At 46.1% G+C, this 16407-nt stretch overlaps 1 protein-coding gene across 18 annotated transcripts in view; it reads right to left on the bottom strand.

Moving 5' to 3' along the window:
• The window catches only part of ptprfa (protein tyrosine phosphatase receptor type Fa), a 491915-nt gene that overhangs the window by 351726 nt on the left and 123782 nt on the right, over positions 1-16407 (bottom strand). The window contains exon 1 of one of the 18 annotated variants that reach the window (XM_059648001.1): positions 114-265. The exons of the other annotated variants lie outside the window; for them this stretch is intronic. The gene's annotated coding sequence lies outside the window, so the exon portion shown is untranslated. Of the gene's footprint in view, positions 1-113; positions 266-16407 lie in introns of those variants that run through there. 18 annotated transcript variants of the gene reach the window in all.

Genomic DNA, 16407 nt, shown 5'->3' on the forward strand with positions numbered 1-16407 from the left:
TGGCTCAAGAAAGGGTCGTAATGCTTGACATTTTAACTGTTCCAGTGACAAACAGCTTGTTGAAGTGCTTTCAGTGCAAGGTGCATCCAGTGCAAAATTACAATGATAGTTACCAGTGCAGCCCAGGTGCAGTACTGAAGTGCAGAAGTGCACTTTGAGTAGATTAGACAGGTATCATGAGGGTACTTAGAGGGTGGCACATGTCCGATGTCAATGTCCGTTGATGTGGAGTGCATGTGGATAGTGTCCATGAAATGTGTCCTGAGATGTTGGTGCCTGGTGTCTAATATGGAGATCTGTTGGAGCAAACAACAAGTTGCATTAGTCAGATGATTGGCCTGATTTCCATGTCCAGATTTCTCGATAGTTAGTTTGTTGGTGTGTTCAGTAAGATAGGAAGCTGAATATTAATAAGGCAAGTTGATCACTTAATACAGCATATAATCTTTCTTAATTGACAGTTTGTTGCTGTATAGTGAGAAACTTGGCATGCCATTTGTCAAAAGCATAAAAGGGTCACGCAAAATGCTCCCAACATCAAGATAAGCCTCGCTAGTCTTGCCCAATTCTGACACAAATCTTGTCATAGTCTACATTGCTCATACCCCTAAAAGATTCTGCCACCGCCCCCCCACCCCAGCACCCTCCTCTCCCCCAACACAGTTACTCAAGTGTAAACAATTAAAGTATTCATTCAAAGGTCTAACCATTTTCCTAACCTTATTGTGGAATTGTTTCCCTCCAAACGCTGAATATTCTTTTCACCCCATCCCATATTTCTGGCAGACAGCCAACTGTAATTGCAAAACACTGCAAAGCTTCAGAAATGAAACGTGATGCCTTAGCCTTTTTGACATTCATGCCTTTGTTTAACTATGAAATTAAAAATGGAAAAATCATTGACATTGCTATTAACAAACAATAGTGTAAGAGTTCTTAATCTGACAATTAAATAATATACAATTCATGATTTTTCTTCAACAATTACTCCAGCTCATGACATCCACTTCTACTGCCTAAGTGGCTAAACAGAAAGAGAGAAACATTCAACAGGTACAAAGAGAACAAATCAACAGGGTATAGAAACTGTGTCATGAAGCACAGCGAGGGCTTGCTGTTGGCCTGTGTGATAATGTCGGATAGGAGGGAAGCAGAGGAGGAGAAACAGTGGGACAGAGACAGAGAATGAGAAACAGAGGATGAGACTTGGTCAACTTGATCTGCTGGTCCCAATGTGGCCTCCTCTACATTGGTGAGACCAAGTGTAGTCTCGGAGATCGTTTCTTACAGCATCTCCGCTCTATAAGTGACAAAACAACAACACCTTCCAGTCACCAACCACTAACTCCCCCTCCCATTCCCTTGGTGATATGTCCACCCTGGGCCTCCTCCAGTGTCACAATGACACCACTTGCAAGCTCGAGGAACAACATCTCATATTCCGCCTTGGGAGCCTACAGCTGATGGCCTAAACATGGAATTCACCAGTTTTAAAATCTCCACACCCCCACCTCATCCCATGTCCAACCATCCCTCTCATTCCCGCCTCCTTGACCTGTCCATCTTCTCTCACACCTATCCACCTCACCTATCCCATTGACCAATTCCCACCATCTGCACTCATCTATCACCATCCCACTTTACCTTCCCCATCCCCACCTCTCCTCTATTTATTTCGCAGCTTCCTTCCCCCTCCCCATTTCTGAAGAAGGGTCCTGACCCAAAACATCAACTTTCCTGTTCCTCTGATGCTGCTTGGCCTGCTGTGTTCCTTGAGCTCCATACTGTGTTGTATATAGAATGATAAATAGGTTTGCAGATGGCTTTTGTGCTTATTTGTGAGGTAGAAGGTCTTAGGTTGTAAGAAAATATAAACAAGTAGGGTGAATAGGCAGATCAGTGGCAGATGGAATTTAAACCTGAAAAGTGTCAGGTGAAGCACTTTGTCAAAAGTAAGGAGGGAACACTCAGTAAATGTCAGGATACTTGGAAGCTCAGGAGAAAAGGGATCTTGGGATGTATGTCCACAGATTCCTGAAGGCAGCAGGACAGGTTAATAAGGTCATACGCGACACTGATTTCATCAGTCACGGCACAGTTCATGAAGTGGGAGGATATGTTGGAGCTATACAAAACTTTAGTTTGGCCGCTGCTGAAGTACTCTGTGCAGTTCCGGTCGCCACACTCAAGAAAGGATGTCATTGCAATTGAAGAAATGCAGAGGGGATTCACAAGGACATTACCTAGGGTAGAAGAAAATATCAATGAGGAGACGCTGGATAAGCTTAGCTTATTTCTTTACAGCAGAGGAGACTGATCAGAGCACCTAATTCAGGTGTATAAGATCATGAGGGGCATAGACAGGGATGATAGAAAGCAGCTATTCCCCTTAGTTTAAAGGTCAATACTGAGGGGGCATAATTTCCAGGTGAAGGGTGGGAGATTTAAATAGTATTTCAGAAAAAATATTTTCACCCCGAGAGTGGTGGGAATCTGGAATACACTGTCTGCGACGATAGTAAAGGTGGAAACTCTGCAACCTTTAAGAAATATAAATGTGAATATGAGGTATGGTTAGCACGTTCACAGATAACACCAACATAGGTGGACAGTGAAGAAGATTATCTCAGAGTACAACGGGACTTTAATTTAGATCAATGTGAGGTATTGCATTTTTCAGGCAAACCAGGCAGGCCTTACAGTAAACAGGCCTTACAGTAAACAATAGGACTCTGGGAAGTACTGCCAAACCAAAAGACCTACAGGTGCAGGTGCATAGTTGCTTGAAAGTGGAGTCACAGGTAGACAGGATAGTGAAGAAGGTGCTTGGCCCGCTTGCTTTCATTGGTCATAATACTACGTATAGGATTTGGGATGTCATACTGCAGCTGTACTGAACATTTGTTAGGCCACTTTTGGAATACTGCATACAATTCTGGTTGTCCTTCTATAGGGAGGATGTTATTAAACTTGAAAGAATGCAGAAAAGATTTAGAAGGATGTTATCAGGACTGGACAGTTTCAGCTTTACAGAGAGGCTGAAAAGGCTGGGGCTTTTTCTCCTGGAGCATCAGAAGCTGAGGGGTGACCTTATAGATGCTTATAAAATCATGAGGAGCATGGATAGGGTGAATCGTCAAGGTCTTTTTCTTGGGAGTCCAAAACTAGAGGTAGAAGGTTTAAGGTAAGAGGGGAAAGATTTAAAAGGACCATCAAGCAGTGGATGGAGTATGTCTACAGCAAGCTGCCAGAAGTAGTCGTGCAGGCGAGTGCAACTACAATATTTAAAAGGCATCTGGATGGGTCTATGAATAGGAGGCATTCAGAGGATTATGGCCAAAATGCTAGCAAATGGACCAGGTCATTAGGATGTCTGCTGTGCACAGATAAGTTGGACCAAAGGCTCTGTTTCTGTGCAGTATGGCTCTAAGTGCACAGATGAGCACTTGAAATGTCATAACATTCAAGGCTATGTGCCAAATGCTGGAAAGTAGGATTAGTGCATACAAGTTATAGTTTGTTTTGGGGCTGAAGGGCCTCTTCTTTTGTGTATATCTCTATGCAGGGTTATCAGTAATGTATAGATTATCGTTATTATTCCACTGAACAAAACAAAGAAAATTTGATCATGAGGCTCCCTTCGATTTTACAATTCTCATCCAAAAAGTTAAACATTAGTTCAACTGTCACCAATCTGTTTATTTTTGTATAGTAGAGGGGTTGGGCAGGGAGCTAACAAAGAAACAGCATCAGATAAGAGTCATACTGGACTTAAAGTGTTAACTATATTTCTCTCTCCACAAATGCTGCCAGACCTGCTGAGTTTCTCCAGCACTTTTTGTTCTTCCTTTAAAAAAGTACAGCAACACCCTTTTTGAGATGCTCCATTTTACATTATTTTAATTATGCCTGTATTTTTGCTAAGCATTGCAAGTTTTGTTTTGAAGTTACTTCATGCTGGTCAGACACACTATGTTACCTGATTGATGGCCTTTTGGTCTGCTCCCTGAGCATCCAACATGAGGCATTTCCCACTTTCTTACTGCTGATCCTCTGGACTTATGGCCACTTTGCTTCCCAACAGATCTTCTCACTGCTTGACACTCCAGTGTGTAGCCTCTGCCACCCTGTCACCCAAACTTCTGTTGCTTGTTCTACTGCTCACAATTATTGCCCATTTTGTATCATATTTTGGCAGTATTGATCCTCCAGGCTTGTGGCCTCTGCCACATTCCTACCCTCTCCAACTTGAACTTCCTGCTCCCCTAGTCTCAAGCTTCAAAGTTGTTCCTCCTGCCTCTGGCCAAGTATTTCAACTTGTCAGCATAATTTTTTTCTGATGAGAAGGTTCCGACAGAACCTAACTGCAGCGTTTTGATTTCACCCATGGGATGTGGGTGTTGTTGTCTTGGCCAACATTTTGTTGTCAATCTCTAATTACTCTGTGAGGATGGTGGTGAGCTGCCTTCTTGAATTGCTGTAGTCCATATAGTGTATAGACACTTGCAGAACTTTTAGAATTGAGGTCCAGGGTTTTGACTCAAAGACAGTGAAGAAGCAGCAATATCGTTCAAAGTTTGGGACAATGTGTGGATGGGACCTTGTAGGTAGTAATCTTCAAAATATCAGGTGCCCTTGTTCATCTCAGTGGTAGAGATCACAAATTTGAAAGATTCTAAGGAGCCTCTATGAGTTGTTGCAGCTCTTATGGATTATATTATTACGACCAAAATGGGTCCCACTATTCCACAGGTCACAAAATAATCTTAATTGTTTTACCCAATTTGGCCAATTATATGTTTTTTCAATATTAGACATAAAACAAAAAGATCCATCAACTAGATTTCTAAGCACAATACTTACTGATCTACTGTACAACAAAACAAATTCAATGAACATGAAGAACCGATTAACACACTCAGTTTCTAATATGAAAATATATATGTTCACTCCTTCTAATGAACTCAAAACACACGTACTAATGCATACGTACACTCACACCACATTAAATAGGGGTATAAAAACAAGCTTGGACAAAATTGTTGTCCAGTCTCCTATTTCCCTCTTATTCTATCTGTGGTAGTTCTATCATTTGCACAATGCATTCTATCCTGACACTTGGTAAGACAGTCACCACTTCTAACTTCATCATCAAGATATTACAGAAACCCAAAACATAAATCAAATAAAAATATAAAGTTATCATATTAGATTTAACCAATTGATTACTTGCGTCATCTCTGCAGCTCATTACAGAGAAATAAAATCAGAAAGGGGGATCAGAGTCACATAAACACAGGAGTGATTTCAACTTTATCTGGAAGTCATAGTCATATCACACGGAAAGTGACACTTCAGTCCAACTAGTCCATGCCAACTATTTTCCCAAACTAAAATAGTCCCAGTTGCCTGCATTTGGTTCATATCCATCCAAACCTTTGCTATTTGTGTACATATTCAAATGTATTTAAAATAATATAGGTGAAAATGCATTCACCACTTCCCTCTGTCTGTTCTTTCCACATGCAAACCACACTCTGTATAAAAATGTTGCCCCCATGCCCTTTTTAAAACTTTCTCCTCTCCCCTTAAAAATATGTCCTCTAGTTTTGATCTCCCCCAACCCAGGGAAAAGACCCTTGTCATTCACCTTATTTATGCCCCTCATGATTTTATAAACCTCTATAAGCTCATTCCTCAGCCTCCTATGCTGCATGAAAAACAGCCCAGCCTATTCTGCCTATCTTTAATACTCAAACCCTCCATTCCCAGCAACATCCTGGTAAATCTTCTCTGCATCCTCTCCAAATTGCAGGGCAACCAGAACAATGCACAGTACTCCAGAAGAGGCCTCACTAACATCCTGTACAATCTCAACATGATGTCATATACTCAAAGGTGTGAGCAATGAAGGCAAGTGTGTTAAAAGCCTTCGTGACCACCCTGTCTACCTGCAATACAAATTTCAAAGAATTACAATCCTGAACCCCTCAGTCTTTCCCTTGTACAACATTACAAAGTCACAATAATGTAGCTTTTTAGTATTCATACAACGTTTTCTGAAAATGCATTTTAGAGAAGGAATCCAACTTAATTCCCTGAAATATTAACTACAGTTCCCCCACCACAGATGCTGGAATATGGCTGATTTTCTCCAGCAAGTTTTTTTACCTTCCAAATTACCAGCATCCACAGTATTTTGCGTGCCGTCAAGAATGTGGTATATTTTGATTTGTCCTGTGGAAAAGAAAACTCAAAAAAGGTGATGCTGAGTCTCATTCATGTGCTGAATATCTTCGTTTGAGTAAACTTAAGGGATGCAAATGTTCTATTGGAAGATCACGAAGTAAAGTTTTGATTGACTCTCTTGCCTACAATTAAACCATTGTCGCAATTTAACAAAGGCTATGGGTTTCCATCTGTGTGGTTGAGATGCCTGCCAAATTTATGAGTAATTCTAACAGTAGTCACGTCCCAACTTGCAAAATGTGGATATCGCAAAAAAATAGACATGTTACCCAAAGTTAAACAGGTCAGCAGCCTACTCATTGGAATTTAGAAGAATGAGAGGTGATCTCAATGAAACATAGAGGATTCTTAAGGGGCTTGACAGGGTAAATGCTGCGACGATGTTTAGGACCAGAGGGCATAGCCTCAGAATTAAGGAGTGCCAATTTAAGACAGAGATGAGGACGAACAATCTTTTCTCATGAGATCTGAGAGTCTTTTGCATTCCTTGCCACAGAGAGTTGTGGAGGCAGTGTCCTTGTACATTTAAGGCTGAGGTAGATATATTCTTGATCAGAAGGGGAACCACGGATTGTAGCGAAAGGGCAGGAAAATGGGCATGAGGAGTGTCAGAACAGCAACAATCCTACTGAAAGTCAGAGCACACTCGGGGGCTGAATGGCCCACTCTTAGTCCTATTGCTAATGGTCTTAGATTTTCAAATGCAAGAATGCCAAAGTTCAAACGATTTATACTGTAGGAGAAAAAAATGCTGATTGGTTATGAGTCAACTCTGATTAGTTGCGGTGTTGCAATGGAGAAAGCAAAGGGAACTAAAACCTCCCAAAGCTTCCAAGTAATCCAAAAGAAAATGGATGCCATGAATGTCTCCCTTTGTGTGCACAGAATAACTTCCTGGTTATGAATGCATGTCACATCTAGCAAGCCTAAATGAATTTGACAAATTATCTAAAATTCCTTGTTGGTATAACTATTAATGCACTCTGGATTGTTCAGCAAGTACTTCCCTATTGCTGGGTCTCATCTGATAGTTGCTGTCTTGTTTAGGATTTCTCAAGTGTGGGGTGGTTAAGTACATACATAACCTAGCACATCTATGCTTGCTGGAACATACATTCATAAATAGGGACCCATACTCTACAAAGGAAAGGGAGATGTTAAAGCCATACACCACAACAGAATTTGGCCAAACAGTGAGAGCTATTTACATTCACCAATTATGTTTCTCGCCACTAGAACTTCATGTGTGGGAGAGCTCACTGCTTTTGATGTCAAGCATGTCATCTCATTTATATTACAGATTTTCCTCTTAAGGCACCATAATAATCTTCAATTTGTATCAACATAAATAGTCATCAACAGCCCAATATCACTATCACTACTGACAGTGACAGTAGTCAGTGTATGAGGCAATAATTGAGCTTGCACTATAGTATTTTCACCAAATTGTCTAATGGAATTGCACTGTATAAAGCTAAAGAAAACCAACTTCTACCATATTTGATTGAATAAAATATTCTTAAGTATTTATAGATACTATAAATAAAAATCTGATGATTATTCAATGGACAAGGTGGGCAAATCAAACAATGCAATTTGGAATATCTGATTCGTATGTTCTGAACTGATGTGAAAATCTCAAGTTAATTAATTTACTTGGCACAAAAAAAATTGCATTACACTTTGATCATAAATTACTAGTACGTGGGCTTGCATTTACCACTAACCACAAGGCTAATTCTCTAGGATCAAAGGGAGGTACCAAGTACTTTGCAGCTGGTGACTAGTACAACAGCATCAGCAGATCTCTGAACTGATACGCTGCTTGAAAGACCTGGGCCTGGGTGTTTAGCAAAGTCAGGACAATTTGGAAGTTCTTTAAAATGGTAAGTGGGTCCCATGTGGGTCCCAATTCTAGGATGTACAATCCAACAGCACTTTAAGGGATGTGGGCCAGTTCAGGCCTCAAGTCTGCATCTGACACTCCTAGTGTAGCCAGATCCACTGTAAAGATAGGTATGGTCTGAATCTTTAAAATGTTTCTTGACACAGGCCTCAACACACCTTCTAATACTTCTTTCAATCTATTCCACTGCATTCGCTGCTCACAATGCAATTTTCCTTACACGGACAAGACCAAATGCAAACTGGGTGACTGCTTGCAGAAAGCCTCCACCGTGTTCATAGGAATGATCCTGACCTCCCAGTTACTTGTTATTTCAATAAACCACCTTGCTATCATGGTAACACATCCATCCCGGGCCCGCTGCAATGTTCTGACAAAGGACAACGCAAGTTCAAGAAAGGACAAGATAATAAAATGTGAGGCTGGATGAACACAGCAGGCCCAGCAGCATCTCAGGAGCACAAAAGCTGATGTTTCGGGCCTAGACACTTCATCAGAGAGGGGGATGGGGTGAGGGTTCTGGAATAAAGAGGGAGAGAGGGGATGGCAGACCGAAGATGGAGAGAAAAGAAGATAGGTGGAGAGGAGAGTATAGGTGGGGAGGTAGAGAGGGGATAGGTCAGTCCAGGGAAGACGGACAGCTCAAGGAGGTGGGATGAGGTTAGTAGGTAGGAGATGGAGGTGCGGCTTGGGGTGGGAGGAAGCGATGGGTGAGAAGAAGAACAGGTTAGGGAGGCAGAGACAGGTTGGACTGGTTTTGGGATGCAGTGGGTGGAGGGGAAGAGCTGGGCTGGTTGTGTGGTGCAGTGGGGGGATGGGACGAACTGGGCTGGTTTAGAGATGCGGTGGGGGAAGGGGAGTTTGAAGCTGGTGAAGTCCACATTGATGCCATTGGGTTGCAGGGTTCCCAAGCGGAATATGAGTTGCTGTTCCTGCAACCTTCGGGTGGCATCATTGTGGCACTGCAGGAGGCCCATGATGGACATGTCATCTAAAGAATGGGAGGGGGAGTGGAAATGGTTTGCGACCGGGAGGTGCAGTTGTTTGTTGCGAACTGAGCGGAGGTGTTCTGCAAAGCGGTCCCCAAGCCTCCGCTTGGTTTCCCCAATGTGGAGGAAGCCACACCGGGTACATTGGATGCAGCATACCACATTGGCAGATGTGCAGGGGAACCTCTGCTTAATATGGAAAGTCATCTTGGGGCCTGGGATGGGGGTGAGGGAGGTGGTGTGGGTGCAAGTGTAGCATTTCCTGCGGTTGCAGGGTAAGGTGCCGGGTGTGGTGGGGTTGGAGGGCAGTGTGGAGCGAACAAGGGAGTCACGGAGAGAGTGGTCTCTCCGGAAAGCAGACAAGGGTGGGGATGGAAAAATGTCTTGGGTGGTGGGGTTGGATTGTAGATGGCGTTAGTGTCAGCGGATGTTGCGTGGTATCCAGAGGTTGGTGGGGTGGTGTGTGAGAACGAGGGGGATCCTCTTTGGGCAGTTGTGGCGGGAGCGGGGTGTGAGGGATGTGTTGCGGGAAATACGGGAGACACGGTCAAGGGCGTTCTCGATCACTGTGGGGGGAGAGTTGCGGTCCTTGAAGAACTTGGACATCTGGGATGCGTGGGAGTGGAATGGCTCATCATGGGAGCGGAGGCGCAGGAATTGGGAATAGGGGATGGAATTTTGCAGGAGGATGGGTGGGAGGGAGGAGGTGTATTCTAGGTAGCTGTGGGAGTCGGTGGGCTTGAAATGGACATCAGTTACAAGCTGGTTGCCTGAGACGGAGACTGAGAGGTCCAGGAAGGTGAGGGATGTGCTGGAGATGGCCTCGGTGAACTGAAGGTTGGGGTGGAAGGTGTCGTTGAAGTGGGTGAACTGTTCGAGCTCCTCTGTGGAGCAAGAGGCGGCGCCAATACAGTCATCAATGTAACGGAGGAAGAGGTGGGGTTTGGGGCCTGTGTAGATGCGGATGCGGGACTGTTCCACGTAACCTACAAAGAGGCAGGCATAGCTGGGGCCCATGCGGGTGCCCATGGCCACCCTCCTTGTCTGTAGGAAGTGGGAGAAATCGAAAGAGAAGTTGTTGAGGGTGAGGACGAGCTTGGCTAGGCGGATGAGGGTGTCCGTGGAGGGGGACTGGTCGGGCCTGCGGGACAGGAAGAAGCGGAGGGCCTTGAGGCCATCTGCATGCGGAATACAGGTGTATAGGGACTGGACGTCCATGGTGAAAATGAGGTGTTGGGGGCCAGGGAATGGGAAGTCCTGGAGGAGGTGGAGGGAGTGGGTGGTGTCACGGACGTAGGTAGGGAGTTCCTGGACCAAAGGGGAGAAAATGAAGTCCAGATAGGTGGAGATGAGTTCGGTGGGGCAGGAACAGGCTGAGACAATGGGTCGATCAGGGCAGGCAGGTTTGTGGATTTTGGGAAGGAGATAGAAATGGGCTGTGCGGGGTTGGGGAACAATGAGGTTGGAGGCTGTGGGTGGGAGGTCCCCTGAGGTGATGAAGTCATGAATGGTGTTGGAGATGATGGTTTGGTGCTCGGGTGTGGGGTCATGATCGAGGGGGAGGTAGGAGGTCGTGTCGGAGAGTTGGTGTTTGGCCTCGGCGATGTAGAGGTCAGTGCGTCATACTACCACCGCGCCACCCTTGTCTGCGGATTTGATGGTGAGGTTGGGGTTGGAGCGGTGGGCTGCCCATTCTGCGGGGGAGGGGTTGGAGTGGGTGAGAGGGGTGGAGAGGTTGAGGCGGTTAATGTCTCGACGGCAGTTGGAGATGAAGAGGTCGAGGGAGGGTAGGAGGCCTGGGGTGGTGTCCAGGAGGAGGACTTGTGTTGGAAGCGGGTGAAGGGGTCAGTGGAGGGAGGGTTAGGTTCCCGGTTGAAGTAGTAGGCATGGAGGCGAAGGCGTAGGAAAAACTGTTCTATGTCCAACTGTGACTGGTATTCGTTGATGTGTGGTTGTAGGGGGACAAAGGTGAGCCCCTGCAAAGATTCCACACCCTATTCCCAATTCCTCCGCCTCCGCCCCCACGATGAGGCATTCCACTCCCGCATATCCCAGATGTCCAAGTTCTTAAAGGACTGCAACTTTCCCCCCACAGTGATCGATAACGCCCTTGACCGCGTCTCCCGTATTTCCCGCAACACATCCCTCACACCCCGACCCCGCCACAACCACCCAAAGAGGATCCCCCTCGTTCTCACACACCACCCCACCAACCTCCGGATACTAGGCATCATCCTCCGACACTTCCGCCATCTACAATCCGATCCCACCAGCCAAGACATTTTTCCATCCCCACCCTTGTCTGCTTTCCAGAGAGACCACTCTCTCCGTGATTCCCTTGTTCGCTCCAAACTGCCCTCCAACCCCACCACACCCAGCACTTTCCCCTGCAAGCGCAGGAAATGCTACACTTGTCCCCACACCTCCTCCCTCACCCCTATCCCAGGCCCCAAGATGACTTTCCATATTAAGCAGAGGCTCACCTGCACATCTCCCAATGTGGTATACTGCATCCATTGTACCCGGTGTGGCTTCCTCTACATTGGGGAAACCAAGCGGAGGCTTGGGGACTGCTTTGCAGAACACCTCCACTCAGTTCGCAATAAGCAACTGCACCTCCCAGTCGCAAACCATTTCCACTCCCCTTCACATTCTTTAGATGACATGTCCATCATGGGCATTCCCACTTCCTACAGATTAAGGGGGTGGCCATGGGCACCCGCTTGGGCCCCAGCTATGCCTGCCTCTTGGTAGGTTACGTGGAACAGTCCCTCTTCTGCACCTACACAGGCCCCAAACCCCACCTCTTCCTACGGTACATTGATGACTGTATCGGCGCCGCCGCTTGCTCCCCAGAGGAGCTCGAACAGTTCATCCACTTCACCAACAACTTCCACCCCAACCTTCAGTTCACCTGGGCCATCTCCAGTACATCCCTCACCTTCCTGGACCTCTCAGTCTCAATCTCAGGCAACCAGCTTGTAACTGATGTCCATTTCAAGCCCACCGACTCCCACAGCTACCTAGAATACACCTCCTCCCACCCAACATCCTGCAAAAATTCCATCCCCTATTCCCAATTCCTCCGCCTCCACCGCATCTGCTCCCACGATAAGACATTCCACTCCCGCACATCCCAGATGTCCAAGTTCTTCAAGGACCGCAACTCTCCCCCCACAGTGATCGAGAACGCCCTTGACCGCGTCTCCCGTATTTCCCGCAACACATCCCTCACACACCACCCCCCCCACAACCGCCCAAAGAGGATCCCCCTCGTTCTCACACACCACCCTACCAACCTCCGGATACAACGCATCATCCTCCGACACTTCCGCCATTTACAATCCGACCCCACCACCCAAGACATTTTTCCATCCCCACCCCTGTCTGCTTTCCGGAGAGACCACACTCTCCGTAACTCCCTTGTTCGCTCCACACTGCCCTCCAACCCCACCACACCCGGCACCTTCCCCTGCAACCGCAGGAAATGCTACACTTGCCCCCACACCTCGTCCCTCACCCCTATCCCAGGCCCCAAGATGACATTCCACATTAAGCAGAGGTTCACCTGCACATCTGCCAATGTGGTATACTGCATCCACTGTACCCGGTGCGGCTTCCTCTACATTGGGGAAACCAAGCGGAGGCTTGGGGACCGCTTTGCAGAACACCTCCGCTCAGTTCGCAACAAACAACTGCACCTCCCAGTCGCAAACCATTTCCACTCCCCCTCCCATTCTCTAGATGACATGTCCATCATGGGCGTCCTGCACTGCCACAATGATGCCACCCGAAGGTTGCAGGAACAGCAACTCATATTCCGCCTGGGAAGCCTGCAGCCTAATGGTATCAATGTGGACTTCACCAGTTTCAAAGTCCGCCCTTCCCCTACTGCATCCCTAAACCAACCCAGTTCGTCCCCTCCCCCCACTGCACCACACAACCAGCCCAGCTCTTCCCCCCCACCCACTGCATCCCAAAACCAGTCCAACCTGTCTCTGCCTCCCTAACTGGTTCTTCCTCTCACCCATCCCTTGCTCCCACCCCAAGCCGCACCCCCATCTACCTACTAACCTCATCCCACCTCCTTGACCTGTCCGTCTTCCCTGGACTGACCTATCCCCTCCCTACCTATACTCTCTCCACCTATCTTCTTTTCTCCCCATCTTCGGTCCGCCTCCCCCTCTCTCCCTATTTATTCCAGTTCCCTCTACCCATCCCCCTCTCTGATGAAGGGTCTAGGCCCGAAACGTCAGCTTTTGTGCTCCTGAGATGCTGCTTGGCCTGCTGTGTTCATCCAGCCTCACATTTTATTATCTTGGAATTCTCCAGCATCTGCAGTTCCCATTATCTCTCTCCATCATGGGCCTCCTGCAGTGCCACAATGATGCCACCCGAAGGTTGCAGGAATAGCAACTCATATTCCGCTTGGGAACCCTGCAGCCCAATGGCATCAATGTGGACTTCACCAGCTTCAAAATCTCCCCTTCCCCCACCGCATCTCTGAACCAGCCCAGCTCTTCCCCTCCCCCCACTGCACCACACAACCAGCCCAGCTCTTCCGCTCCACCCACTGCATCCCAAAACCAGTCCAACCTGTCTCTGCCTCCCTAACCTGTTCTTCCTCTCACCCATCCCTTCCTCCCACCCCAAGCCGCACCTCCATCTCCTACCTACTAACCTCATCCCACCTCCTTGACCTGTCCGTCTTCCCTAGACTGACCTATCCCCCCCCCCCTTCCTCCCCACCTATCTTCTTTTCTCTCCATCTTCGGTCCGCCTCCCCCTCTCTCCCTATTTATTCCAGAACCCTCACCCATCCCCCTCTCTGATGAAGGGTGTCGGCCCGAAACATCAGCTTTTGTGCTCCTGAGATGCTGCTGGGCATGCTGTGTTCATCCAGCCTCACATGTTATTATCTTGGATTCTCCAGCATCTGCAGTTCCCATTATCACTTCAAGAAAGGACACTTAATTTTCTGCTTAGGCATTGAGGTCTCAAGACAGAATTCCGAAACTTCACAGACTGCATTATGTCTATTCTCTATTCTTCTCACATTCACCCCACCCACAACCTTGTTTTGTTTTGGGTCTTTTGTGACCCATTATCTCCCTTTTATACTTTAATCCACACCCATTTGGTTCGTTAGTGTCTTTTAAGGAACAAAACTGCCATCTTTACCGGGCCTGGCCTACATGTGACTCATGATCCATAGCAATGTGGGTGACTCATAACGACCCTCTGGGCAATAAATGCTGCCTAACCAGTGACACCCTCATTCCGTGAATGAAGAAAGAAAATAAAAGGGCTTGATAGTGAAAACACAGCGTGGAGCTGGAGGAGCACATCTGGCCAGGCAGCATCAGAGGAGTAGGAAAGCTGACATTTCTGGTTGGGAAAAGAAAGTGTGGGGCTGGATAGGATGGGGCTTAGGAAATGCTGCTTGGCCTCCTGTGTTCATCCAGCCTCACACTTTGTTATCTTGGATTCTCCAGCATCTGCAGTTCCCATTATCTCTGATCACAATTTCTAGTCAGGACCCTTCTTCAGAAATGGGCTGAGGTCTTTCCGAAGGGAGGAGGATAATTTCTTCAAGGTGGGCATCCCTAGAAGAGGCTTCGCACTGGGGTTATAACTCAATCACAGATAATAAGAACTGCAGATGCTGGAGTCAGAGATAACACAGTGTGGAGCTGGAGGAGCACAGCTGACCAGGGGCATCAGACGAGCAAGCAAGTCGATGTTTCGGGTCAGGACTCTTCTTCAGAAACCCTTCGTTTCTGAAGAAGGGTCTGACCCAAAACGTCAACTTTCCTGCTCGTCGGATGCTGCCTGGCCTGTTGTGCTCCTCCAGCTCCACACTGTTATCTCTGACTCCAGCACTGGCAGTTCTTACTATCTCTGATAGGGCTTGACAGCCAGTGTTTTTATTTTTCTCAGAAATATGCTGAATGGCAATTGTTCCTATTTCTTGTATTTTTGCAACTAACTGTTACATTATTGGATTTTGTTTTTCTTGTCCTCCTCTCACTTCATAATGATTAGAAATTTCATACACAAAGATGCTGAGTAAAACCAATCAGCAGAGTTCGGAGAAAGGTGTAAAAAATTACTCGATGTACAGAGGCATTACCTGAGCTTATGGATTTCAATTTACTCCAAAAGTCCGTAGTGCTCCCAAATTTTCTTCATTAATCATGAACTTTATCTCTTACTTATGGAGTATAAGCAGCAATCCAGTAAATTGTAATATCACCATCCTTCAGTTGTGAATATAGATCTGATACCAGCAGGCAGGAACTGGGATAGTCAGTCCAATTCAATCCATCTCTCAGTTTTTTGTCTTAACACATGTGCACATTTGACAAGCAGGCTGCTAACACAGGAATTTGAAATGTATTATTCCCCCTTTGCAAGGGAGAGCCAAACTAAAGCTATAACTTTCCAGATGGCCAATGGAGATTATAAAATAATCCTTAGTCATTTTTCAACAATGTTCAGGCCCTGAAACTCAGACCGGAGGAATTTATTAGCTAAAAACAAAGTTACAAAGTTCCAAATCTCTGACTCCAGCATCAACAGTCCTTCATATCTCTTTCAAAGTTGCATGATGCTTGTGACACTGCAGAAATGGTTTCACCTGCAGTGAACCTCTGTCAGTGTTCTTCCTCAATGGTTGGTATTTAATTCTACTATTGCACCCATCGTGTTACAAAGAAACACTTTGCCAGATTACATTCCAGCCTAAGTTTCTCTCACCAGAGTCATCCAGCACAGAAGGAAGCTCTGGCCCATCAAGCCTATGCTAGTTTAGTGCTAGGGTTATCCAATTAATCCTAATACCTAGCACTTTTCCCATATCCTTATAAATGTATCTGTTGCCAGTATTTATTAAATTCATTTTTGAATATTACTGCTGAATCTGCTCCCACCATCCATTCAGATCATACTTCTCTATGGAAAATAAAATGTGCCCTTATGACACATCTATTCCTTTCATAAACCACCTTAAATCCATGAACTGTTTGTTATAAACCTTCCTACCACCGGAAACTGTGCATCTTTATTTGCTCTAATAAAAACATTCAGGATTTTATCAGCTCTAACATCCCCTTAACTTTCTCTAATTTAAGAAAATACTCCAACTCTTTGTTGCTACCATGTAACTGAAGTCTCAGTCTTCCACAGTACTCTCATGACAACTCCATAGGAATCCTACTGCACTCCATGAAATACAAACAACTATCAGTCCTCCAAAAACAG

The sequence above is a fragment of the Stegostoma tigrinum genome, chromosome 8 (genome assembly GCF_030684315.1).
Source record: "Stegostoma tigrinum isolate sSteTig4 chromosome 8, sSteTig4.hap1, whole genome shotgun sequence".
NCBI classification, from domain to species: domain Eukaryota; kingdom Metazoa; phylum Chordata; class Chondrichthyes; order Orectolobiformes; family Stegostomatidae; genus Stegostoma; species Stegostoma tigrinum.